The 26445-nt window shown below is 40.5% G+C and overlaps 2 long non-coding RNA genes across 2 annotated transcripts in view; one reads left to right on the plus strand and one right to left on the minus strand.

Annotated features, from left to right (window-relative positions):
- LOC142741662 (uncharacterized) lies at positions 1–22081 on the plus strand. The gene is made up of 3 exons (XR_012881226.1): positions 1–95; positions 799–841; positions 21805–22081. It is a non-coding gene; the product is annotated as an uncharacterized LOC142741662 (long non-coding RNA).
- LOC142741663 (uncharacterized) overlaps positions 15937–26445 on the minus strand; it is a 21291-nt gene continuing 10782 nt past the window's right edge. The window contains exon 3 of the long non-coding RNA XR_012881228.1: positions 15937–16049. This is a non-coding gene — a long non-coding RNA (uncharacterized LOC142741663). The remainder of the gene's footprint in view (positions 16050–26445) is intronic.

Below are 26445 nucleotides of genomic sequence, written 5' to 3' on the forward strand. Positions count from 1 at the left end.
AAGTAGCAAACAGCCCATCCGACACTAAAAAGTTAAAAGGGTTGTCTCAAGTGGACAAGCCATTCTTAGAATGGAAATCATCTGATATCTCCTGAGTAAGCAGCGTATGATCGCTCATTTCCCCTACAGATGTAGCAGAGCTGAATTTGTACTTTTACTGTCTATTTTGTGCATCATGTAAACTGCCTTAATTAAGATAATGCAAGGTGATTAACTATTCATAAAACAACACCATGGCTATGCCAAATGACATATAGATGTAGCAGAGCTGAATACTCTCTCAGTTACGATCATGCAGTGCTTTTATTTGTAGTCCGCATCAGGCAAACCTGGGGAAACGATCGGGACCACCGGGCTTGGGAATTCATGGCCATATAGGTAAACATGCTTTATGCTTGTGAAGCCGGGGGTGGGGTAAAAAGGGGCCCAATTGGGATTCTGTCACCCAAGGGGTCACTTGTTGGCATCCTTGTTAATGCCATATTAGTTACGTTGATGACATCACTCTGAGTGGAGTGCTGACATCACCGTGGGTGGGCAAGTTATCTACTCCAGTCTAGGGGACCATTGCTCATCTCCGTGTGGAGTGGGGGAGAGGCCTCTGTATACCCTTCACCTGAAGCACCCTCGGGGTAATGCCCAACAGCCCAATACTCATGGAAAAATCCAGTTCTCATGTTATGTCATTAATAGCTGTAGCCGGATCATAGCCAGGGACCAGAACCCTGTTCATATATGATTGAATATGACAAGTGAAATGTCTGTTACTTATTTCTGTTTCTTTCTGTTTATTTGCAGGTAATGTCCTTTCCTGTTCAGTTACTTCTGTATCGACGTCACAGTAAGACACCAAATCTGCATTGAGCTTTATTGCTGTGTATTCTGCGCATATGTTGGAATTATCGGGTAGATGTGTCAAAACTGGTGCAAAGGATCAGGTCGCCGCTTTCATTTTATAAAGGGCCTCGGAAAAATGAGCGGTGGAATTTGATGGGCAATTGCTCCACTTTTGCATCGGTTTTGACACATTTCCCCATCTCGTATACTGAATGTATCGTATTGTATGAAATATCCTGTGTATTGGTTGATGTGCTGGTTCTATAAATTTCCCTGGTATCGTAAAGAGGATTTGGAAACATTGTTTATAAGGAGTATATATATATATATATATATATATATATATATATATATATATATATATATATATATACACACACACACTGAATGGCCACTTTATTAAAGACATCAAACCCATCCAGTAGTGAATTGGAATTGGCAAGCGGATAGTGCCCATCCATACAAGGATGATGGTGGTAATATACTGGAATGATGGGTTTTTACACAGGAATGATGGGAGTTTAATACAGAGATTATGGGGGTTATATACAGTAATGATAAGGGTTATATACAGGGATGATGGGGGCTATATACAGGGATAAGGGGGTTATATACAGGGATGATGGCTGGTATATACAGGGATGATGGGGGTTATATACAGGAATGATAAGGGTTATATACAGGGATGATGGGGGTTATATACAGGGATGATTGGGGTTATATACAGGAATGATCGGGGTTATATACAGGAATGATGGGGGTTATATGCAGGAATGATAAGGTTTATATACAGGGATAATGGAGGTTATATACAGGGATGATGGGGGTTATATACAGGAATGATAAGGTTTATATACAGGGATAATGGAGGTTATATACAGGGATGATGGGGGTTATATACAGGAATGATAAGGTTTATATACAGGGATGATGGCAGAAGTCCAGAGCAGAGATTTGGAAAATGGTAACAAATTTAAACACAAAGTTTATTATAAAGTTACAGAACCTTCTATTCTTTTAGGATTAAGCTTCATCTATAAACGACTGGACAATTCCTTTAAATTTTTTTACCTCCGGATCACCCTGATGTCTGTGCAAAATGACTTAGAAGTCTCTCTCTTTCTCTCTCTCTTTCTTTCTCTCTTTTTCTCTCTCTCCCTCTCTTTCTCTTCTGTCTCTCCTCTTTCTTTCTTTCTCGCTCTCTCTTTCTCTGTCTCTCTCTCCCTCTCTTCCGTCTCCTCTCTCTTTCCCTCTCTTTCTCCCTCTCTCCCTCTCTTGCTCTCATTTCCTCTCACTCTTTCTCTCTTTCTCTTTCCCTCTCTCTCTTTCTCTCTCTTCTATCTCCTCTCTTACTCTCTCTCTCTATCTCCCCCCTCGTTCTCTTTCTTTCTTTCTTTCTTTCTCGCTTTCTCTCTCTCTCTTTCTCTCACCCCTCTCTCTTTCCCTCTCTCCAGCTTTCTCTCCTTCTCTCTCTATTTCTCTCTCTCTATTTCTCTCTCTCCCTCTCTTTCTCCCTTCTCGCTCTTTGTCTTTTTCCTTTTTGGGCAGAGTTTAGCTGGAAGGATCTCTGCTTGAAAATTACAGTGCAATTTCTGTCTGAATCTCAGGACATTGAGGTTGACAGCGTCGTACATTGTGTATTTCGGAGCAGCAGGGAGAATAGTTTAGAGGTAGATTTTGTGTCTTGGTTACAAGATGTCTAATTCCAGACCTCCCCAGGACCTGTTTGTTTGCCAAAATATCCTAATTAAAGTTATCATGGCCATTGTTGCCGCTTTCTTTTCTGTTCCCAGAGCAGAATTATTCCCCATCCAGTATGTTCAGCAGTTGTGTTTGATGGGTTACAGCGTGATACCCAATAAATGTACAGAAAATGGTGGACCAGTCACAGCGGAGAGGACCTCAGCGTGAAGCTCCGGAGGCCTCATGTAATATCTTTCACAGGAAAGCGGTACAATACGCCGGGCAAATGCAGGATTTTTAAAGGGGGGTTTCCAAATACATACTTTTTATACCTAGTCATTTTTGCCACACTCCCGCTGGCCTCTGGCCTTTACGCTAGGAGTATTGGTCTGCTCGTTTCTACTAGTCTAGTCCATTGTATTACACACTCTAATATAAAGTGCTAGACTAGTGGATATGTGCTAACCACTACTTGTAGCATAAAAAACAGCATATATAGTGCCACATTCAGTGCCCCCTGTAGATAGTGCCACAGTGCTTCCTCTAAATAGTACCACAGTTCCCTCTGTAAATAGTGCCACACACTGCCCTCTGTAGATAGTACCACAGTGCCCATGTAGATAGTGCCACATACAGGCCTTGAAGATAATGCTACATGCTTCCCCCTGTAGATAATGCCACAGTTCCCATGTAGATAGTGCCACACATTGCCCCCTGTAGATAGTGCCATAGTGTCCCCTGTAGATAGTGCTGCTCGCTACAACAAGCACACTCAGATACACACGTCATTCTCTAACAATCAGACATGGTTTCTTCTAACCAGAACTGTTCCAACGGAATGACACAGGGGACTTGATGACGTCATCGTGCCGCCTGCATTTCAAGGTTCCTTGCCTCTCCTGCACCGTTAACTGTATATGAGAGCCAGGGGAATAGCGGGGCCTGGAGCTTCATTGCTAACCTGGCCCCGGTCACAGGAGGGTGTCCGGGCAACTGGAAACCCACCTACCTGCGCTCCTGATAAGAAGAAGTAGAGAAGTTGAGGTTGGCACCGGGCACTTGTGTGCACCTCTGCCACATAATTAGATACCAGCATTATAAATCAGCTCCTGGAAGGCAATCACATCCAGATCAGTCCTTAGTGAGAAGTTATAGGGGTTGTCTTATTACCCTCTGTCCACATGCCCTATTCATTTGAATGGCCACCATGAAATACTGCCTATTCCCTGCTAAGCCCAAAATCAGCTGATCGCCGCGCCGACTCTCATATAAAAGGAATTGACTATGAAGAAACAACCCCTTTAAACTAAAAGTCACATCCTGGTCATCCAAGTTGGAGGATTAGCATAGGACACACAACCCAACAATGTCATAATAGTTGCAGCGCTGGTCCAAAGATGATGAGGTAGACCAAGACCTAGATCATAGGGCCAATGAACTAAGAAAAACAAGAATGACAAAAGGGATCTGGAAATAGATAGAGAAGATGCAAAATATAAATCTACTTTGGCCAGAGAAATTCACTGTGGACATACCCTTTAAGACTTTTCTTTATATGCCAGAATTCCTCGATGACCAAATCGAAGATGAGTGTCCATTGAGGCTCTTGGTCGAAAGGTCAAAATTATTCTACGCTCCATTGGGGTCCCCACTGTGACTCAAACTATGATTTTATTCCAGTCTTTTCTAATTAGGATTTGACAGGGTTTAAATCCCCTCATCCAAGCATAGCAGAGCTGAATTTGTCATTGAACAGTTTTTTTTCATTGTGTGTATACATAAGGCCTTTTATATACTGCAGAGCCATAGACAAGGGGCCACTAAAGATGGAAAAGGAGCCGTAATAGAGTAATGTGCATTAGCCCCTAAAATAATCCTACAGGTCCATGGATAGCAAAGCTGAATAATATAACCAACTCATCTCTGTTGCATTGATAACCCCAACTCTGCTACCTGAAGACCATAAAACATCATGGGGTACAAGCAGCTTCTTCTCCATTCTTAGCTTATATCCAGAAATGTTACAATTCTCCAGCGTTGGATTAATACCCTACCCCCCCCCCCCCCCAGCCCCTGCAGAGTTATTAGTAACACCATAGCGAAAATTACACAGAATATTGGAAACACATTTACTCCGGCCAAATTTGTTGGAAATGCGTCTTGATGTCAAGTCTCTAATTTTTTCCAGTGACTCAGCAGTCGGTAAACAAGATCCATGTGACGAAAAACCCCAAATGTCTTCCTCTATTCTGCCGCTCGTGATGTGTTAGGGCTTTAAATGAATTCCGACTTGGCCAGAGCGTTTCTATATACAATAACTCAAGAGCACTGCCAGGGACTGGAGCGTGACACAGAAAGAAAATCAATGCGTCTTTATATAGTGCCCCGCCGGCAGGAAGTCAAGCAAGCGATGGGGACCGCTGGTGGGAAGACAAAAAATTATAATCATAAGTTGGACTGACACTCGCCAAAAATCAGACCCCGGGGAGGTGGGGAGGGGGACAGGAAAAGCCAACAGGGAAATTGCTGAGCACAGCAGAATGAGAGGAATATTAGGTTTATTCAGGAAAATCATGAATTAAAGTGCAGACGTTCGGCTGTCAGTCAGGGAGAGGCAACTAACATTCAACCACTGAATGTGTTATTTTAAAGGTCCTTTGTAGTTAAAGTGGGTCATCCCTACTTGTAATTAGGGCCCCTTGACAATAGGATGATCACAAAGTGTCCCCCTGCTGGGACCCCCGGCAATCAGCCGTGATCTGGGGGAAACCAGTCAGTGAGTGTTCAATTTACCTGCAGTGCCACCACAGGGGAAATTAAGTATTACACAGTGTCCCCCAACTGGATCCCTCAGCGATCGGCTTTAATCAATGGGCAGTAAGTGTTCAGTTTCCCTGCAGCACCACCACAGGGAAAATGAAGTATTACACAGTGTCCATTCATATCAATGTGTTGAACGTGTAATACAGGACAGGACAGGACAGGTCCTCCAGTGAGAGAGACGCTCTTTATATAGTATTATATACCTATCATTTAATTGGCCAAAAAGTTGCATGTTCTGAGTAGGTTTGCACCTTACTCTGCTTTAAACTTCTAGAAGCATTGATGGCAGGAGATATGTTGGGGTGTCTTTCTAAAGCAATTTAGAAAATGAAAAGAGCATTGCCTAAAGAAGCTGTACACCCCCTACATTTAATTTTTAGTAAAAAATACAGGTTCTTCTTTGAAGACTCTTAAGACTACGGGTGTCAGATTCCGTGTAAGGGCACGGCCAGACGTGGCGGCGTTTTTCCGCTGCAAATGGTGCAGATTTGGGGCAATTACGCAACGAATCTGCAGCAACATTTGCATATTTGACAGGTAATTCAGACGTTGCAGAAAAGACAGCGGACTTGCCACAGATTTCAGTTTTTGCATTGCAGAGGCTGAAATCCGCAGTAAAATTCCGCTTCTTCTCCGCAACAGACAGCGCATGCTGCGGAGGGAAAATGCCGCACCGCAGCCTATGGTCCGCAGCCGAGTTTTCCGCAACGTCTGAACTAACTTGCCTAAAAATTTATTGAAACAAATGTAAAAAACGGCCGCTGGAGAATTCCGCAGCAATTCCACCACGTGTGACCGTGCCCTAATAGTTGCATAAGAAACAAATCGAAGTTATGGTGGGTTGCCCCTTTTACTGATCATGGCAGCTGTGCAAAATTTCACAGGGCTGCAATGATGTGTACTCTAGTTCATAGGGAGCAGTATTATAGTAGTTATATTCTTGTATATAGGAGGCAGTATTATAGTAGTTATATTCTTGTATATAGGGGGCAGTATTAAAGTAGTTATATTCTTGTATATAGGGGCAGTATTATAGTAGTTATATTCTTGTATATAGGAGCAGTATTATAGTAGTTATATTCTTGTATATAGGAGCAGTATTATAGTAGTTATATTCTTGTATATAGGGGGCAGTATTATAGTAGTTATATTCTTGTATATAGGGGCAGTATTATAGTAGTTATATCTTGTATATAGGAGCAGTAATATAGTAGTTATATTCTTGTATATAGGGGCAGTATTCTAGTAGTTATATTCTTGTATATAGGGGCAGTATTCTAGTAGTTTTATTCTTGTACATAGGGGGCAGTATTATAGTAGTTATATTCTTGTATATAAGGGGTAGTATTATAGTAGTTATATTCTTGTATATAGGAGCAGTATTATAGTAGTTACATTCTTGTATATAGGGGCAGTATTATAGTAGTTGCATTCTTGTATATTGGGGCAGTATTATAGTAGTTATATTCTTGTATATAGGGAGCAGTATTATAGTAGTTATATTCTTGTATATAGGGGACAGTATTATAGTAGTTATATTCTTGTATATAGGGGCAGTATTATAGTAGTTATATTCTTGTATGTAGGAGCAGTATTATAGTAGCTATATTCTTGTATATAGGGGGCAGTATTATAGTAGTTATATTCTTGTACATAGGGGCAGTATTATAGTAGTTATATTCTTGTATGTAGGAGCAGTATTATAGTAGCTATATTCTTGTATATAGGAGCAGTATTATAATAGTTATATTCTTGTATATAGGGGCAATATTATAGTAGTTATATTCTTGTATATAGGAGGCAGTATTATAGTAGTTATATTCTTGTATATAGGGGCAGTATTATAGTAGTTATATTCTTGTATATAGGAGCAGTATTATAGAAGTTATATTCTTGTACATAGGAGCAGTATTATAGTAGTTATATTCTTGTATATAAGAGCAGTATTATAGTAGTTATATTCTTGTATATAGGAGCAGTATTATAGTAGTTATTTTCTTGTATATAGGGGCAGTATTATAGTAGTTATATTCTTGTATATAGGGGCAGTATTATAGTAGTTATATTCTTGTATATAGGAGGCAGTATTATAGTAGTTATATTCTTGTATATAGGGGGCAGTATTATAGTAGTTATATTCTTGTATATAGGAGCAGTATTATAGTAGTTATATTCTTGTATATAGGAGGCAGTATTATAGTAGTTATATTCTTGTATATAGGGGCAGTATTATAGTAGTTATATTCTTGTATATAGGAGGCAGTATTATAGTAGTTATATTCTTGTATATAGGAGGCAGTATTATAGTAGTTATATTCTTGTATATACGGGGCAGTATTATAGTAGTTATATTCTTGTATATAGGGGCAGTATTATAATAGTTATATTCTTGTGTATAGGGGCAGTATTATAGTAGTTATATTCCTGTATATAGGGGCAGTATTATAGTAGTTATATTCTTGTATATAGGGGCAGTATTATAGTAGTTATATTCTTGTCCATAGGAGAGGATAGACGTGTGCTTGTGAGCTCCCTGTTAGGACTATGCATGGCTTCTGACCCAGGTGGAGGGGAGGGGTCCTGGGCTGATGATCCTGGGAAAGCCCAGAGTCTGGAGTTTGGCCTGCAGCATGGAGATGGTGGAGGTGATGATCTGGAAATGGTGGCTGGTGAGTCAACTGAATCTCATGATGTTGGTGAATTGTGCACAAAAATGACAAAGAAAAATATCTTTAAAATGGAAATGCAAGTTCGCAAATTGAGAACTGAAATTAACCAAGAGACTGATCCAAAGGCAAAGCTGATGAAATGTGAGTGTCTGGATGTTTGCACACGTGAGCTGGTTATATTGAAGGAGAGATTGCAGAAAGAATCATGCACAGTACCAAGAATAAAGAACCGGGCAATTGAGAACAAAAGGGAGACCAGAGCCCAAACTGTGAAGAGAAAAAATATCATTGCAAAAAAAGACACTGACTATAAGACTGTGTATAATATTGTGGCGCAGGGAAACCCTGGAAGATATGAGTGTGCAGTGGCTGGAGGATCACATCTCTCATCATGTGTGGGGTCTGTGCAATCAGCCAACACAAATGCTGCTAAAGCTGCAGAGAAATGTGTGCCAGCTGACGAGGGGTTAACTGCAGTAGACTCTATGTGCAGTACTGATGAAGTGAATGCAAGAGGCACTCCTGGGAGTGAGCAAGAAAGTGCCGCATATACTGACATTGTAAGTGAGACCTCGCTCAGCGCGGTGATTGACAGTCTGATATCTGATGAACCAGCGGCACAGGCTGAGGCGGACATTGCAGACCCTGTTCTGGAGGTTCAGCCGTTCACAGTGTCAGTGAATGGAGTGCAGGTTACACAGCGATCAGGAGCAGACACAGTAGGATCTGCAGTACAATCAGATGAGGAGAGGTCCAGTCCTGACCCACCTGCTGACAGACCTCAGTACAGGAGACTGTTCTCCAGCGTCACAAGACCGACTAACCCCACACCTCAGAGGAGGAACGCGGTCAGAATCAGGTACTCAGGACCAGAGGAAAACCTCCCCTCCAGACTCTACATTGGGAAAGTTTTGTTGAAGGAGTTTATGAAGTTTAAAGCTTCCGAGGTGTTTGCTCTGATCCACGTTCCCTCCAGCAGGAATTATGACATCAGTTTCAAGCTGCAATATAGTCTAGACTTGTTCTGGAGTATTTATAACGATACAAAGGAGCACGCGATGTGGGAGCATCTACATGTCATCCAGCTGACTAAACCCCAGGTAGTCACCGCCACCGTCCTGTTCCAGTCTGAGGTGGTGGCTCTGGCAGATTTGCAGCACTGGTTGAGCAGATATTGTGAGGTGAAGAGACTGCCAACAAAGATCTATGATGAGGAGGAGATCTGGAATGGAGGATATTCTGTCAAGATTCAGCTGGTTCAGGAGAATGGAGTGACCAGACATCTGCCGCACTCCTTCTACCTGGGCTCGGAGAGAGGCATATGTTACTACCCTGGTCAACCGCGACTGTGCCATAGATGTGGGGGCAGACACCTGGCATTCAACTGTTCCCGTATTAAGTGCTCACTATGTGGTCAGTTTGGGCATGTGAAGGACGATTGTACAGGACCTGTCATATGTAACCTGTGCTCAGGACCTGGACATACATTCCGGGAGTGTCCACATGCAGAACATAATAAAGAGGAGACCTTTAATGAAGCCATGGAGGAAGAGCAGGAGGATGTCTTCATATGTGTAGATACAACCCTGGAACCTGGAAGTCCCAGCGAGGATGTGAGCCAAAGTACCAGAGACCCTGCTCCAGAGACGAATGTCCCATCTGTGGATGCTGCACAAGTGTCACCAGCCACTGAAAATAGAGGTCATGCTAAAAGCTAAATATCCAGTCGCTCTGTCACCAAAACATCTAAACATCAGCCCAACACCAGTAAAGAACAAGCTGATCCAGCCGCAGCGACCAGTAAGGAACCAGCTGATCCAGCCGCAGCGGCCAGTAAAAAACCAGCTGGGCCAGCCGCAGCGGCCAGTAAAAAACCAGCTGATCCAGCCGCAGCGACCAGTAAAAAACCAGCTGGGCCAGCCGCAGCGACCAGTAAAAAACCAGCTGATCCAGCCGCAGCGACCAGTATCGATGAGGAGGGATTTCAGACGGTTCAAAGGAGAAGTAAAACACATGATTCTTCTAGGAAAAAAATCACTGCTGCAAAGAAATCACCAGAGTCTCCGGCGCTGGCGATAACTGGAGGACGTTACTGTGTGTTGGGGGAAGATGACCAGGAAGAAGAAGCAGAGATGGAGCAAGTCTCCTCACACAACCCAGATGACGAACCTCAGGATGAAGACGCTGACCCCCCAATGTCCACCAAAAGATGGGGTGTTACAGGACATAGCAGTGGAAGAAGGAAAAAAAGTAGGAAAGACATGTAACCAAGATGAGGCTGAAAATCACCTCTATTAGGCTATGTTCACACTGAGTATTTTTGGGGAGGAATATCTGCCTCAAAATTCCGTTTGGAACTTTGAGGCAGATATTCCTCTCCCTGCACGCCGATTTTCGCGGCAATTATCGCGCCGTTTTTCGCCCGCGGCCATTGAGCGCCGCGGGCATAAAACAGCGAGAAATACGCTTTCTCCTGCCTCCCATTGAAGTCAATGGGAGGTCAGAGGCGGAAGCGCCCGAAGATAGGGCATGTCGCTTCTTTTTCCCGCGAGGCAGTTTTACTGCTCGCGGGAAAAAGACGCCGACGCCTCCCATTGAAATCAATGGGAGGCGTTCTCGGGCCGTTTTTGCCGAGTTTTGCGACGCGGTTACCGCGTCAAAAAACTCGGCAAAATACCCCGTGTGAACATAGCCTTAATGTGAACAGTGTGAAGAATAGGAGCAGGTGGCAGGCGATATTCCAGCGTCTGTCTGACGACAAAACCAATGTCATCTTTATACAAGAGACTTATCTACAGAGTAATGTCCCTGCTGTGTCCCTGCAGTCACCACATCTAATGGGACAGTGAAGCTCTCAGCTGCTGTATGGAGACTTCTACCCCGAACTCCGTTTATATCAGAGAGGTTTCCTATATGTCATAAATGTGGTGACCGTGTACCCTCTGTGGTGTGCGCGATGCTGCCCGGTCACCAATAAAGAAGAACTCTCCTGTAATACTGTCTAGAATAATATCATGAAAAATAGTTGAAACAATCTATACTGGAGCAATATTCATATATTATGGTTTGTTTAATGATTGTGATGTTATTAAGAGACAAATGTTTATTTTCTTTATCTGTTATGAGTGTATTGCAAAGGTATTGTAATATTTTGTTGCAAGTTCTCAAATAAAAAAGATAATTATAGTAGTTATATTCTTGTATATAGTGGCAGTATTATAGTAGTTATATTCTTGTATATAGGAGCAGTATTATAGTAGTTATATTCTTGTATATAGGGGGCAGTATTATAGTAGTTATATTCTTGTATATAGGGAGCAGTATTATAGTAGTTATATTCTTGTATATAGGGAGCAGTATTATAGTAGTTATATTCTTGTATATAGGGGCAGTATTATAGTAGTTATATTCTTGTATGTAGGAGCAGTATTATAGTAGCTATATTCTTGTATATAGGGGCAGTATTATAATAGTTATTTTCTTGTATATAGGGGCAGTATTATAGTAGTTATATTCTTGTATATAGGGGCAGTGTTATAGTAGTTATATTCTTGTATATAGGGGCAGTATTATAGTAGTTTTATTCTTGCACATAGGGGGCAGTATTATAGTAGTTATGTTCTTGTATATAAGGGGTAGTATTATAGTAGTTATATTCTTGTATATAGGAGCAGTATTATAGTAGTTACATTCTTGTATATAGGGGCAGTATTATAGTTGTTGTATTCTTGTATATAGGGGCAGTATTATAGTAGTTATATTCTTGTATTTAGGGAGCAGTATTATAGTAGTTATATTCTTGTATATAGGGGGCAGTATTATAGTAGTTATATTCTTGTATATAGGGGCAGTATTATAGTAGTTATATTCTTGTACATAGGGGGTAGTATTATAGTAGTTATATTCTTGTATGTAGGTGCAGTATTATAGTAGTTATATTCCTGCATATAGTGGGCAGTATTATAGTAGTTATATTCTTGTATGTAGGAGCAGTATTATAGTAGCTATATTCTTGTATATAGGGGGCAGTATTATAGTAGTTATATTCTTGTACATAGGGGCAGTATTATAGTAGTTATATTCTTGTATGTAGGGGGAGTATTATAGTAGCTATATTCTTGTATATAGGGGCAGTATTATAATAGTTATATTCTTGTATATAGGGGCAGTATTATAGTAGTTATATTCTTGTATATAGGAGGCAGTATTATAGTAGTTATTTTCTTGTATATAGGGGCAGTATTATAGTAGATATATCTTGTATATAGGAGCAGTGTTATAGTAGTTATATTCCTGCATATAGGGGGCAATATTATAGTAGCTATATTCTTGTATATAGGGGGCAGTATTATAGTAGTTATATTCTTGTACATAGGGGCAGTATTATAGTAGTTATATTCTTGTATGTAGGGGCAGTATAATAGTAGCTATATTCTTGTATATAGGGGAAGTATTATAATAGTTATATTCTTGTATATAGGAACAGTATTATAGTAGTTATATTCTTGTATATAGGAGGCAGTATTATAGTAGTTATATTCTTGTATATAGGGGGCAGTATTATAGTAGTTATATTCTTGTATATAGGGGCAGTATTATAGTAGTTATATTCTTGTATATAGTGGCAGTATTATAGTAGTTATATTCTTGTATATAGGAGCAGTATTATAGTAGTTATATTCTTGTATATAGGGGGCAGTATTATAGTAGTTATATTCTTGTATATACACGCAGCATTATAGTAGTTATATTCTTGTATATAGGGGGCAGTATTATAGTAGTTATATTCTTGTATATAGGGGCAGTGTTATAGTAGTTATATTCTTGTATATAGGAGCAGTATTATAGTAGTTATATTCTTGTATATAGGGGGCAGTATTATAGTAGTTATATTCTTGTATATAGGGAGCAGTATTATAGTAGTTATTTTCTTGTATATACACGCAGTATTATAGTAGTTATATTCTTGTATATAGGGGGCAGTATTATAGTAGTTATATTCTTGTATATACACGCAGTATTATAGTAGTTATATTCTTGTATATAGGAGGCAGTATTATAGTAGTTATATTCTTGTATATAGGGGCAGTATTATAGTAGTTATATTCTTGTATATAGGAGCAGTATTATAGTAGTTATATTCTTGTATATAGGGGCAGTATTATAGTAGTTATATTCTTGTATATACACGCAGTATTATAGTAGTTATATTCTTGTATGTAGGAGCAGTATTATAGTAGTTATATTCTTGTTTATATAGGGGGCAGTATTATAGTAGTTATATTCTTGTATATACACGCAGTATTATAGTAGTTATATTCTTGTATATAGGAGCAGTATTATAGTAGTTATATTCTTGTATATAGGGGGCAGTATTATAGTAGTTATATTCTTGTATATAGGGGGCAGTATTATAGTAGTTATATTCTTGTATATAGGGGCAGTATTATAATAGTAATGTTCTTCTCCATAGGGCATATTATACAAGTTATACTCTAGGGGCATTAGTACAAAGAATCTTCCAGATAGATATGTTATCGTTTAGAAGCCATAGCTGTCAAGCTTCAATATCTAACATTAAATCAAATCTGATATCATCTCATTGAATGCAGTACAAGCAGCATCCAAGGGAAAGCTTTATATCTGATTACTATAAAATAATTCAGAATGTTCTAGACCCGTTTAAGCTATATGAAATATTGTCATATATTTCAATCAGATAGTTATGCACTGCTGTCCTATTGTGGATGAACATTGATCGGGGTATGAGGCCCTGACTAATTAAATCACACAGTGCTTGAAACTATGGATTTTTGCCTGTCAGTAAACAAGATACAGTTTGAAAAATCACTGGAGAGGACCAAGCATGTCTATTGCCTAACCAGATCAGTCAGTAGACACACAAAGAAAAGAAAAAACGAGAAGCAAAAATGTGTTCTGATGTCCTGGTGTTTGGGATCTTCTGAATACAGTCAGTCTAAAAGATTTATTCTCATTGGTCGGTGTTAATATCCATCGTATGAGTAGACTGACGGTGGTAACGTATTATTTTGTTCTCCACTAATAGTCCTTCTGCTGTCCTCCAAATGGTCAGTTCAGGTCGATCCCTACCGATGTGCGATATCATCAGTCTGCCTTCTCTTCTCCCTTCTAAAATTGGTCGTACTGACCCTATTAAATTTGTTTCTTATGTTTGTTCTTGGTTTTATGAGTGGACTATCTTGATTTTTTTTCTTCTATTTGCACTTGGATGTATTGCTTCTTCTATCTCCACATGATTTTCTTAGAAATTTCACTCCCTTTCCGATCATGCTTCCCTTCTCACTTGTGTATATTAGGTTCTGTTTACAATGCATCATATCTCCCATTATTACAGGATCCATGATGGATATGACAGGTCTGGTATGATCTGTTGCGATCCATCATGATCAGTCAATATCTGTTATGATCCATCATGGTCCATTACGATCCGTCATGATCAGTTATGATCTGTTATTATTCATCATGATCTGTTATGATCTTTTATTATCTGTCATGACCCATCATGATCTGTTATTTAAGGGCTCATCGTATTTTTTTTTTTTTCATATTGACTAAGGCTGGTCATACACTTAAGATTAGGATCGACCACAATGCGGCCTATCAATCGTACATCAAATTGTCCATACGAACGGTCCAATGATCAACATTCCAGACTGAACTGGCAGATCGGAGTAATAGTTTAAAAAAAATCCAACATGATTGATAGATTTTTTTTAAATTGACCAGTCATCAGCCATCAGAAACGATCTCACCATTCTTGTGACAACACCTTGTTATATTGCTAATATCACTCCCTTAACTTCTCACATCTGCTCCACATTCCCTACTCTTCTTTAAAAATAGTATAACGTTTGCCTTTCCTTTCCCAACTGCACTTGGTTGTATTACACATCTCACTACTTCCTTTCATCTTCATTATTTTACCACTCCAACACGGGCTAAGAAGGTACAGCATGTTGTGAATTTTTTTTCCCTTCTATTGGAGTTTACCTTATAGGTATGTTTTTGCCTTAGATTTAATAAACTAAAATAATGTACATACAGTTGATACAGCCAATGCAGCTGCCCTTCGGGAGGGGTGGTTCAGTACTGGTTGGTCCCATGCCCTTTGGTAATATTTGGCAAGAACCTATGCAGGGTGCCTCCAGAGGAACTACATTATTAGAAAACATGGGGTAACAAAATGGCCCAAGGGTTATAGAAAGGATACAAAACCCAGCTCCATAGTAGATGCTTTATCTTTGATATGGGATTCCATCACTTCTGTATTCACCACTAATGGTCGTATGTCCTTTTTCAACCATACTTAATATGTACGGCAACTAGGTCCCAATTAATTTTCTTGTCTAAATTATGTAACATTACTAGTCTCCCCGTTATTGCTGTCTGCACCTTGTTATGTAACCAGTCCTACTCTTACATATTTATCTTAATCTTCTCCTTTCTACACTTGGTTATATCTCCAGTCTTATTCTCTTCTTTCTTGCTGTCTACACTTGGTTATACCACCAATGATATTCTTTCCCTTCTCCGGTCACGGGGCCCCATAGCAAAATTAAAATGGGGACTCCTTCGGGTGTTGGTCAACACTAATCCATCTCTAACCATCTGGGATAGAAGGACTTTTTGCCTCCATCTCCTTTCCATGATCCTTGAGTTCCTTCTTCACACCCTTCTTTGTAGGACCTTTGGAGATTGGATCTCCAACACAGATTTTCACCACCCATTAAAATAAGGTATGCAGGCCAAAATCGTAGCTAGACTTTACTTTGCTTGGGCAAGGATTCAGTTTGCTACTCTAGCCCCGTAACTAAAGACCCTGGTCGAGATATTGTTATCACCCCCTATAGCAGCCATCACCCAGGGCACATAGGCCCGCCAGTATCTACACCCCTGATGTAACCAACCTGGTCTGGGCCAACCTTGGGCCAAATGGTGTGCCTCAATGTTTCTTGCTCCATTGTACAATATACTGTATGGAATTCTTCTTCGACCCTTTAATGATGCGAAAGACAAAGAAACCAAGAAAAAATTACATAGTGACTCTGTTTATTTCCTTTACTGCTCAATACAATTCATTGGCACAATTTTCATCAACTATTATATGTGTTATCTCTTTTTAATAAAACAACAGGCGTCTCTTCCAAAAAAAACCAAGAAAAAATCTTGACACTAAGGATGTCCTGAAGGCTTTTATTTTTTTAATGCTGACTATAATTACCCTCCAATTAAGAGGTAGAAGGAAAAACATATACACGAAATGTCTTTATTTGAAGACATCAATCAGATAGAAGGCGAGGTGAATGAATAATTACCGTCCCTGTTAATTACAAATGCCGGCTTTGCTTTTATGAAATATGTCAGTTTCAATTGCTCTTCCTGTCAGTTTTTCTACATCATAACTCACTTATGCGGCCCACCGTCAACAGAGAATATGAGGAAATGGTTCAATTATAGGGCTGGTATATTGAGAAAAGTCTAGCACCTGTATAGTAGTGTGACGGAGGATGAGACAGGTGTATTTGATGACATGGAAATTGTTTACGTCGTCCACTTTAGGTTTGACTACTGGTGACCATAAGAAAGGTGTTTCTCCAGAATGTCCTCTTCTCTGTTGGGGGTCTTCAGTCTTCTCTTTGGTGTGTTCATGATTTCCATGTGTGTCTCCATCCATCTTGTTGAGGTCGTCTTCTTCTACTTCTTCAACACTCTTGAGCATAATAGTCTTCTCCATTGACCCTGGTCTTCTCATATTATGTTCAGAATAAGTCAGACCTTACTTCTTGTTCTTTGGGCTTCCTGTGGATGGGTCAACTAGATTTGGACCAGGTTTTATGACTATTATTATTACTTTATGTAAAGAAAAGGTAGCACTTTATTTTTGTACTAATTAGAAATACATAGCAAAGCATACTCCTTTTTTATCTATTTTTATTTTCTTTTTTTATATTCTATTTTCTTCATATAATTATGGGCGGCAGTCAATTTGCCTGAGATTTGCTTTACAACAGGCACCTAGACATAAGAAGCCTCTGTCAGAAAATTACCAATTGAATTCTAATGAAGAGTGTAGTGAGCATGCTCTGTGACATGTGCAGAGATCACTGTGCAGGAAGGGGAAGGAGGTCAGCTGTCCCCATCACCTTTATTCAATGGTGTGATACTGTTTTATCTGCCTTTATAATAGAGGTGTTACCTTTAATCGTACTACTGCCCTCTGACAATAAAGAGATGACTGCTGGCCCTGCTCCCCGTGTACACAGCACAAGCTGAAAAGTGAAACTTGATTTAAACAAAAGGTGATTTTTTTTTGATAAGGGATTCCCTTTAATATGGAAATCTTAAACAAACTCTCTTGTCCCTCGGTGAAATTAGATTAGAGTTTTATTAAGAAAGAAAAGTTACAGTAATAAGTTAAGGGAGTGAGAGAAAAATATACGAAATAAGAAAGACATGGCCACGGAGATCCTCTCAAGAGTTAGGGTATGTTCACACGCTTACTAAAATACGTCTGAAAATACGGAGCTGTTTTCAAGGGAAAACAGCTCCTGATTTTTAGCCGTTTTTTAAGCAACTCGCATTTTTGCAGCGTTTTTTTACGGCCATTTTTGCAGCTGTTTTTCTATACAGTCAATGAAAAACGGCTCCAAAAACGGCTGAAGAAGTGACATGTACTTCTTTTTCGCGGGTGTTTTTTACACGGCCATTTTTTAAAACGGCCACGTAAAACAACGCCCCATTGGAACAGGACGCCGTTTTTCCCATTGAAATCAATGGGCAGATGTTTGGAGGCGTTCTGCTTCCGATTTTTATGGCGTTTGGAGGCCATTTACAGCTCGAAAAACGGCCAAAAATAAGCCGAGTGAACATACCCTTAGACAGAAGACCTACAGATTGACTTGTAGATTAACATTTTTATAGTCTTTTCTGGTGCCATCAGGGATCCGCCTTACAAGTTATTGGCTACACACAAAAAAATGCATACTAATAACACATCATTCTATTTACAAGATTTATGTTGCCTAAAATATCATGTCTGTCTCCAATAAACTTGGCAATCTTCTCTCAGAACGGCCTTGAAGGTCTGGTAAGGAGGCCAGCAGTCCGATATTAAGAGAATACAGTTTAAGAACAAACCTAAGCTAGCAAGATTATATAACATACATTTCAAAGTTTACATATATGAAGCATAAGCATATAATATTGGCAATTGATTATTCATGATTATTTTTCTTTATCACCTTTAAGTGCCTGCTCATACACCACAGTGATGTTAGCTTTCCATTACACCACAATAAACATGGCAAAAGCAGTTAGCTTTTCGATGAACTGAATTCCTCTAAATCTACAATGTACTGCAGCCTTCAAGTGCCATAAAGTAGGCCTCCTAGTAATAATAGTTTCCACCACTGTAGGTCATACTAGGTGCAGCTGATGGAAAGGGTTTGGCAGATTTGTAGTGACTGCAGCTCTCCGCACACCCCCTTTCCTACACTAACCACAGAGTTGATGCAAGATTAAACATTGCGTTCCATATGGTGTGTTCAAGGCTAAGAGGGTAAATACTGCTTTGCGGTTTTCTAGCGGAGTTAAACTGTTTTTGTTTACAAGCCTGTAATCATGATCACATATTTGTGCATGAGGTTGCACCCGATAAATACCATCCTGTCCGTCTCAGAGACTTTCTTGAAACACCATTCACACTTAACCATCAGTGTTCTCTGATGCGGGGAAATGTGGATGTTAATGGAATGTAAAAAGAGGGGTAAGGTTTCCAGGGTGACCTCCTAGTAATAAGTGGTCTGCTAGTAGCTAGCCCTTCGCTATGAAGACATGCTGAACGTATACTTTTCTCGACAGATCTGAACGGACTTAAGAATTCAGCTGTTTGCTCTCAGGGTGCCTGACCTCTTATCGGCCTCAGACTCTGCTGTGGTGCATTTTGTGGAATTCAGATATAGCATTTTAAGGAGGAAAGTTCATGGCAGACCACTTCAGTTAATAAAGTATTCCTTTGCATATCTCTGGGGCTTTAGCTCCTACCATCCCGTGAGATTTGGTCCTCCAGATGGACCACCTTCATTTGCCTTAGGCTAGATTCACATGAGCGTGGGAAAATTTGGACGTGAAAAACGTAACGTGGTGCCCCAGTGCTGATCCCGTTTTCATGGCTCCCCATAGACATTAGCCTATAGAGGGATCCATGGAAACGGAAGATAACAGGACAGGTTCTATATTTCAACGGACCCTTCACATGGTCCATTGAAACAACGGCCGTGTCAACAGCCCCATTGAAAACCATGCGTCAGTGTTTACACGGATGTATTCAACGCTTGTGGGGATAAGGCCTTACTATACCTTTTTAGATGTCTATGCGTAAGAGTAAGGAAGCAAACGACCAGCACCTTACAAGATGTTAGTCTTAGCATATAGCTTTACTAAAGTCAAGAAGATCGAATTTTCAAAACTCAAGCTTTACCTATTCCCAAAAGAGCCAAAGTTATGGCTGATCTTCCTTAAGACCCATAGTTTCACCTAAGGAACCCAACAGCTAAGGGGCCCACCTCCAACCAGAGACAAGGTGCATTTAGCCATCAGTGTTGATGATGGACGGGGAGAGAGGTAAAATTAATCTCTTCAAGTTGAAAGTCACAAATAATGATAAACCTTTCATGTCTTGAAATCACTTGATGCTGAAGGAGATCATGATGGCGTACGTCCCATTCCAAGTTTTGCTCTGGAGCCCCATTTTTATTTGCTATTTACTGGGTAAGAACCCAAAGGTGTCTGCATGGAAGCAGTAGGACGTGGTGGGAAGCATTAAGCCAGTGTTGGAAGTGTATTCAGAGGGCTTCAAAACATGTAAAATAATATAAAAATGGTTATTATAGTCTATGTTATTATAGATATATATCTATTTTAAGCAATATAAATTTAAAGGGATTAAATTTGAAGGTATCCTAACAAAGACTTTCATGACATATTGAGCAAAGTCTGATAGGCGGGGGTCTAACTGTGGGGATTCCCATTGTTTTAAGAATGGTTGTGGCCGATCCCCATACTAGTGCAGTCACTTGCCTGTTTTCTATCTCCCATTAACTTTTATGAAGAGCTCTACTGTGCTTGAGATTGGCGGGGGGACCTTTTTAACAATAAGGTTTCTTATGAGAACACTCTTTAAAGGGAGAGTTTATAAGTATAGAAAAATATGAAGTTAATGGAAAAACAATAGGGTAAATCTTTATCCTTTAGAATATTTCTCAAGGGCAGGAATACTTGAGTAGAGATGAGCAAATCGATTCTATGCTAATTAAATTTGTTTCTGAAAAGTTTTGAAATTTTTGGTATTCATCCATACAAATCGCTCAAAATGGGGGGCACCATTTTATAGATCAAAAGAAGAAAAGAAGACAGAGACGAAGGATCACATGACCTAGGGTGATGACCTGGCGGGCTTTTCCATTATGTCTTGCTGGCAGCCCTTCCTCTAGCACAGCCAATCATGAGGGGTATAGGTGTGAGTCACTGATGATAGTCATATGAGTCAGCCACTATAAACAGCCCAAGCAGGACATGCTGCTGCTTTGTTGTATTGCAAATAGGACAGAGATGACGTCAGACAGAGAGTGAGAGATAGTAAAACACAGAATGCAGATAGATAGTAGATTAGTGTCAGTGAGTGTGTTTCAATGTGAGGAACAGAGAATAAATAGTTAGATTGACAATAATTTGATAGAGAGATAGATTTTAGAGAGAGATAGGAGTCAGCCAGTGCCAGAGTGTTAGCTAGGCAGCCATTGCTGTGCGGTTTTTAATACTGACGACCTATCCACAGGATAGGTAATAAGTATATTATCAGTGGGGGTCTGACACCCAGACCCCGCACTGATCAGCTGTTCCAGCCACCTCTGAGCACCGGATGTCCGTGCCGGAAGCAAATGGCTCCAGTCACCGTATAGTGACCGTGCCGAAGTAGTGCAGCTCTGCTCCTATTCAAGTGAATAGGAGCAGAGTTGCAGTACTGCAGCAAGCCGCTATACAGTGTATGGAGCAATCTGCTTCCAACACCAGCCATTGCATAACACCCGATGTCCGGCACAACTGAGCAAGCCAGGTCCAGGTATCAGACCCCCACCGATCTTAAACTGATAATCTATCCTATGGTTAGATCATCAGTATGAAAAACTGCCTCGTGCCTGGACAACTCCTTTTAGTTCTGGTGCTAATAGGGTGCCGCTGCCTTCCGAAACGGACGTCACATATGTCATGTCACTTATTGTTTTTCATATATCTAATAGCGCCACCAAAAATTGGCGTATTGTTCTGCATCACGCATTTATACAGCGCCATTATAGCTATAAAGAGGTTGGATGCAGTCCTAGAAGACCACATAGTGTCATCTACGACTTTTCAGGGCAATCGGGGGAACTTTTTTTTCAGACCAAATTGAATTTGACGACCTGTTTGTTAGAATCGGACACAAAACATATTTCGGGACATTCGCTCATCTTTGTTAATGAGTACAAAAACCCAACTTTTACTGTAACCAATGAATCATTTAATTCTCTATTTCTTGCTTCATTAGAATAAGCGGATTGAGACTGACGGTCGTCTACGTTGCATAATCCATAATCGTCCTTGTTTGTTTGCAGTACACAAATTCACACCATCGAAAATCTCTGTCTTTATTTTCCAACATTTCCATGTTCTTTTGCTGATTAACTTTTAAAATAGATGGTTTCTTTTCTAGTCAGCTTCCCGAGAAGCCAACGCAATCAAACACATTAATTAAGACAAGAGTTGTCATGGAAATGGCAAAATCCAGCGAAAGAATTAAAATGAAAGAAAAATGTAAGATAATGAGGTGCCGCGTGCGCCGAGGTTCTGCCGACACCTTCGCCTTGGCTGTACACGGAGTCGTCATTTCGGGATTATCTCCCTTTTTGGAACAAGTTGTGTAATATTATGAGCAGGTTGCACCTTTCGGTTTTAAGCTTTGCTGAATGATTAAATGTGCTTAAAATGCACCTGTCGTCCTAATGTAAAATTTCCTCCAGCGGTTGTATAAAGTGGAGAGCGGTGATTATTCTTGATTCAAGGTTGCGATTGCCGAGTGAACATTTCTTATGCTATAGTCAATCTCTCAGATGTCCCTATGGTGTGTTATTCAGGCAGATGATACCAGAGAGCAAAGCTGAAGCTCTTAGATGGCTGCAGGTAATCCCTCTACGTTGTGGGTAATACTACAGTACAATTGTAGCAGGCGCTCCGGGGCGTTGAGGTTGACGGTGGCCAACTCGGTTTCCTTGAGAATGTTCCTTTCATGGGGGAAACTGTCTAGTTCTACTATAAGGGTTCTACTTTGTGCAGAAGATCTGATATATAATACTAATAACCCTTTAATTTTAATTAAAGCTGGACCAATAATCAAGTTTTCGGTGCAGGATCGGCTTCAGGAGCCCCGAGGATAAAAGCTGATCAAAACTGCATCTGGCTAAACATCTCCTATGGCTGACCATGTAATACATGGGTGGGACAGGTAAACCAGAGTCCGAGTCGGACCCCCCTCTATGATGTCACTGTGCCCTTATAGGGCATATGGAAAGGGGTTGGTTGCACCTACTGTCACTTAATACTGTGGGCCCATCCCTTTCTTTACTATGGGGGCGCTAAGTTATGCCCCTAATTCTCGTGCTGCAATAGCTGAAAAATGGCTGAGAGTAGTTCCAGCCATTATAACCCGCCCAGACAATGAGAGTCCAGAGATATTTATGTCCCCATGGCGTTGGACATTACTTATACACATTTGAATGCCCATATTGAGAATCCAGAGGGTAACCCTTGTGGAGGAAAGCAACCTTGTTTTTCCATGCCTTTATGATGCATAGGGGAATGAATACTATTTAAGCCACTATGGGACCCACTGTTTGTTAGTTTTCTCCTTTCAACTCAGTGAGGAACTTCACAGAGCTCCTGGGTCTCCATGGTCCCTAAAATGTTAGAAAAATTGGAAGGTCCGATGGTCACACTGCTCTTCTCCACTTCAATGGAACGGAATGATAGTGGTGAACAAGCTCCTGTATGTAGAGACGGCCTGGTATGAACATACACGGGAAAAGGGGCCTACCTTTATAGTGGGGTATTTTCATATCTATACACCGCTGAATGGGAATAAACTTAGGACCTTACAAATTTGCAATTTAATGGATCTCAATAATGAGAATAAGTCATGGAAGCCTGACAAAAATCTGCAAAAAATCAGCCAAGCAATTTTTTGTACTTATTTTTGCATCTTTACTATTGAGTCTATAACATATTAGTTGGTTTGGACAGAAATATATAGGCTTCAGGTAGATGGATTGCTATTATGTATCCCCTTTATATGTAATTACTGAATTTTTCCGCCCATAAGACGTATTATAAAGCACCACTAGAAGAAATGTATGAGTAGTGCTGTAAGATGCAGGATTTTTGAAGGAAAGACAATGGCACAAATTGAGCCAAATTATCATAACGGCAGACATGGCGTAATATATGTGACAACACTCACTAGGCAAGTTAGACACATTGATTTTCTTAAAGGTTTTCGTTTTAATTTTTTTCACTACTAAAAACATTATTTTACTTTGTTTTACAAATTTTATTAGTCCCACTAAGGGACTTGAACCAGTGATTGTTAGATCAAAGGTACAATACACTCCAATACTAATGTATTGCGGTATATTGTCATTTTGACAGGCTTTTGTGAAGGCAAACCTGGGGGCCTTCATTAGGCCCCTGGGTTGCCATGACAACCATTGGCACCGCGTGATCACGTCAGGGGGAGTCGTTGAGCAGTTGGAGGGGGCTGCCCCCTCTTTTTAGCATGATCGCTGTTCATGGCTGTTAGTAGTGGGCACAGCGCGTGAGCCCGCTCCATACTTGTCCCCTTAACCATGACGTTCCGGTACGTCATGGTGCGTCAATGGGTTAAAAATGTTGATATTTTTATTTATTTTTAATGTATTGAAATTCGATCACTCTCTTGCTGTGTCATGGTCTTGTCATAATAAGGAACCATGTGACCTGGGTGGCTAGTCACTGCAGTTGGAAGGATTAGCCACTATTGACAAAATATCGGGATGGGCCGCTGTGATTGCCCATCAGAGTCACATGACGTCATTATGGACGACTCTTCATTGTGTCAAGTTCCTGGAGCGGCTGGGATCCTCGGAGGACATTTTTTAATATTTTTTAATTGAATGAAGATCATAATAAAAATGTATATGATCTTGACCTGTTGAAGTGTCGGCAATGATGATATCACGTGACCTTGGTGGCTAATCACTGCTGTTGAAGGTCACAACTAAACAAAAATTGACGTGGGTGGCTGTTATTACCCTTCGAAGCCACATGTTGTTATCATGGACGACTCTTCGACATGTCAAGATCGTAATAATAGAGAACTGGGATCATTGGAGGTCAACAATGGAGGAGAATCTTTAAATTCATGGAAATCACCACTTCTTCGGCTGTGTTATGATCTTGACACGATGAAGTGTTGTCAATGATGACATCACATGACCAGGGTGGCTAGTCAGTGCTGTGAGAAGGATAAGTCACTAATGACAAAACTTCTCCATGGCCGTCAGTGATTGGCTGCCAAGGACAAATGACGTCATTATGGACAAATCATAACATTGTAGTGGCTGGGATCCTCAAAGTTTGGTGGTGGGGAGACTGCAGAAACATTTTATAGCTAAATACATAACAAACGTCTTTATTTTTCTATTTGAGGGGTCTTTAGGGTTTTCCTCTAGTTATTTGATATACTGTAGGTGACAGCTTTCATTTGACTTTTTTTTATTGTGGCTCAATACAACCTATATTTATATGTCAATGTGACTTTTTCTAGAAAAAAACAAAAAAAATCATTATACCCCACCCCCAAATATTACAGAAAATTTTATTTCATACAGATGGAGTAGAATTTATTACTATGCACAGTAAAAAAAATATATCCTTGAAATAAAAGCTTCAACTGGCGTGTCTCGTAACCGAACAGGGTGTACAAGCCTTATGAGATGTCACATGTTACAATGTATTCTGCTGCATCTGTGCACCGGTTGGATGTAAGACATTGATGAAAAGAAGCTGCTTTGAGGTGGAACAATTTAACATGATTTTTCTCTTTCTGACAACCTCTTGGATTACATTAAGGCTCATTGTGGAAAATGAGCCGACAGCTAGAGGTGCTTACACTATCAGTACGTTCTTTGCTTCTCTCTGTGTGGACTGACTGCCAACAGCCTCGAAGCCTGGCCATGTTTTCCCTTTGTGTCTACATAATGCAGCATTAAAATCCCATTTTGAGAGGCAGTCATCATCAGAAAATATGCACTGCCTCCGGCTTTCCACAGCAATAATACAGCTAATATTTAAATATCTGTATTTCTTCACTATCACAAGCCCGGTAGCGTTCATGTTCCCTATAGACAACCCACAGATGTTCTGTGAAAAACACCGGAGGAGAAAAGACACTTTACATGCAGAAGAAATTAAAACTCCCTTCACTGTTCCAAAATAAACTTGGAAAAGACCTGCACAATACCGAAGACGTCATTTAGCTGTGGTAACAGTGGCCACGGTCAGGAGCTTACAGGATTTCTCTATGGCTTTGATTACTGTCATTGCGGCTTGTATTGAGTAGATAATTAGTGTGGTCACCAGAGGAGTCATACATTTCAGCCATGGTCAAGGGTTGGTACCAAGGGCTGACCTATGCAACAAAGGTTTGCGGGCCTCTCATGCATCCTGGAAACATGCCACTCATGTGCTGCCCAGGCGCCACTTACACACTGTACATACGTAGACACACACCACTTACACGTAGCATACATGCTACACATGCACTACTCACATCCTGGAAACATGCCACTCATGTGCTGCCCAGGCGCCACTTACACACTGTACACATGCACCACTTCCACATAGGATACATGCTACACATGCACTACTCACATCCTGGAAACATGCCACTCATGTGCTGCCCAGGCGCCACTTACACACTGTACACATGCACCACTTCCACATAGGATACATGCTACACATGGACTACTCACATCCTGGAAACATTCCACTCATGTGCTGCCCAGGCGCCACTTACACACTGTACATACGTAGACACACACCACTTCCACATAGGATACATGCTACACATGCACTACTCACATCCTGGAAACATTCCACTCATGTGCTGCCCAGGCGCCACTTACACACTGTACATACGTAGACACACACCACTTCCACATAGGATACATGCTACACATGCACTACTCACATCCTGGAAACATGCCACTCATGTGCTGCCCAGGCGTCACTTAAACACAGTACACATGTAGAGACGCACCAC

Source organism: Rhinoderma darwinii, chromosome 2 (genome assembly GCF_050947455.1).
Source record: "Rhinoderma darwinii isolate aRhiDar2 chromosome 2, aRhiDar2.hap1, whole genome shotgun sequence".
Lineage (NCBI taxonomy): Eukaryota > Metazoa > Chordata > Amphibia > Anura > Rhinodermatidae > Rhinoderma > Rhinoderma darwinii.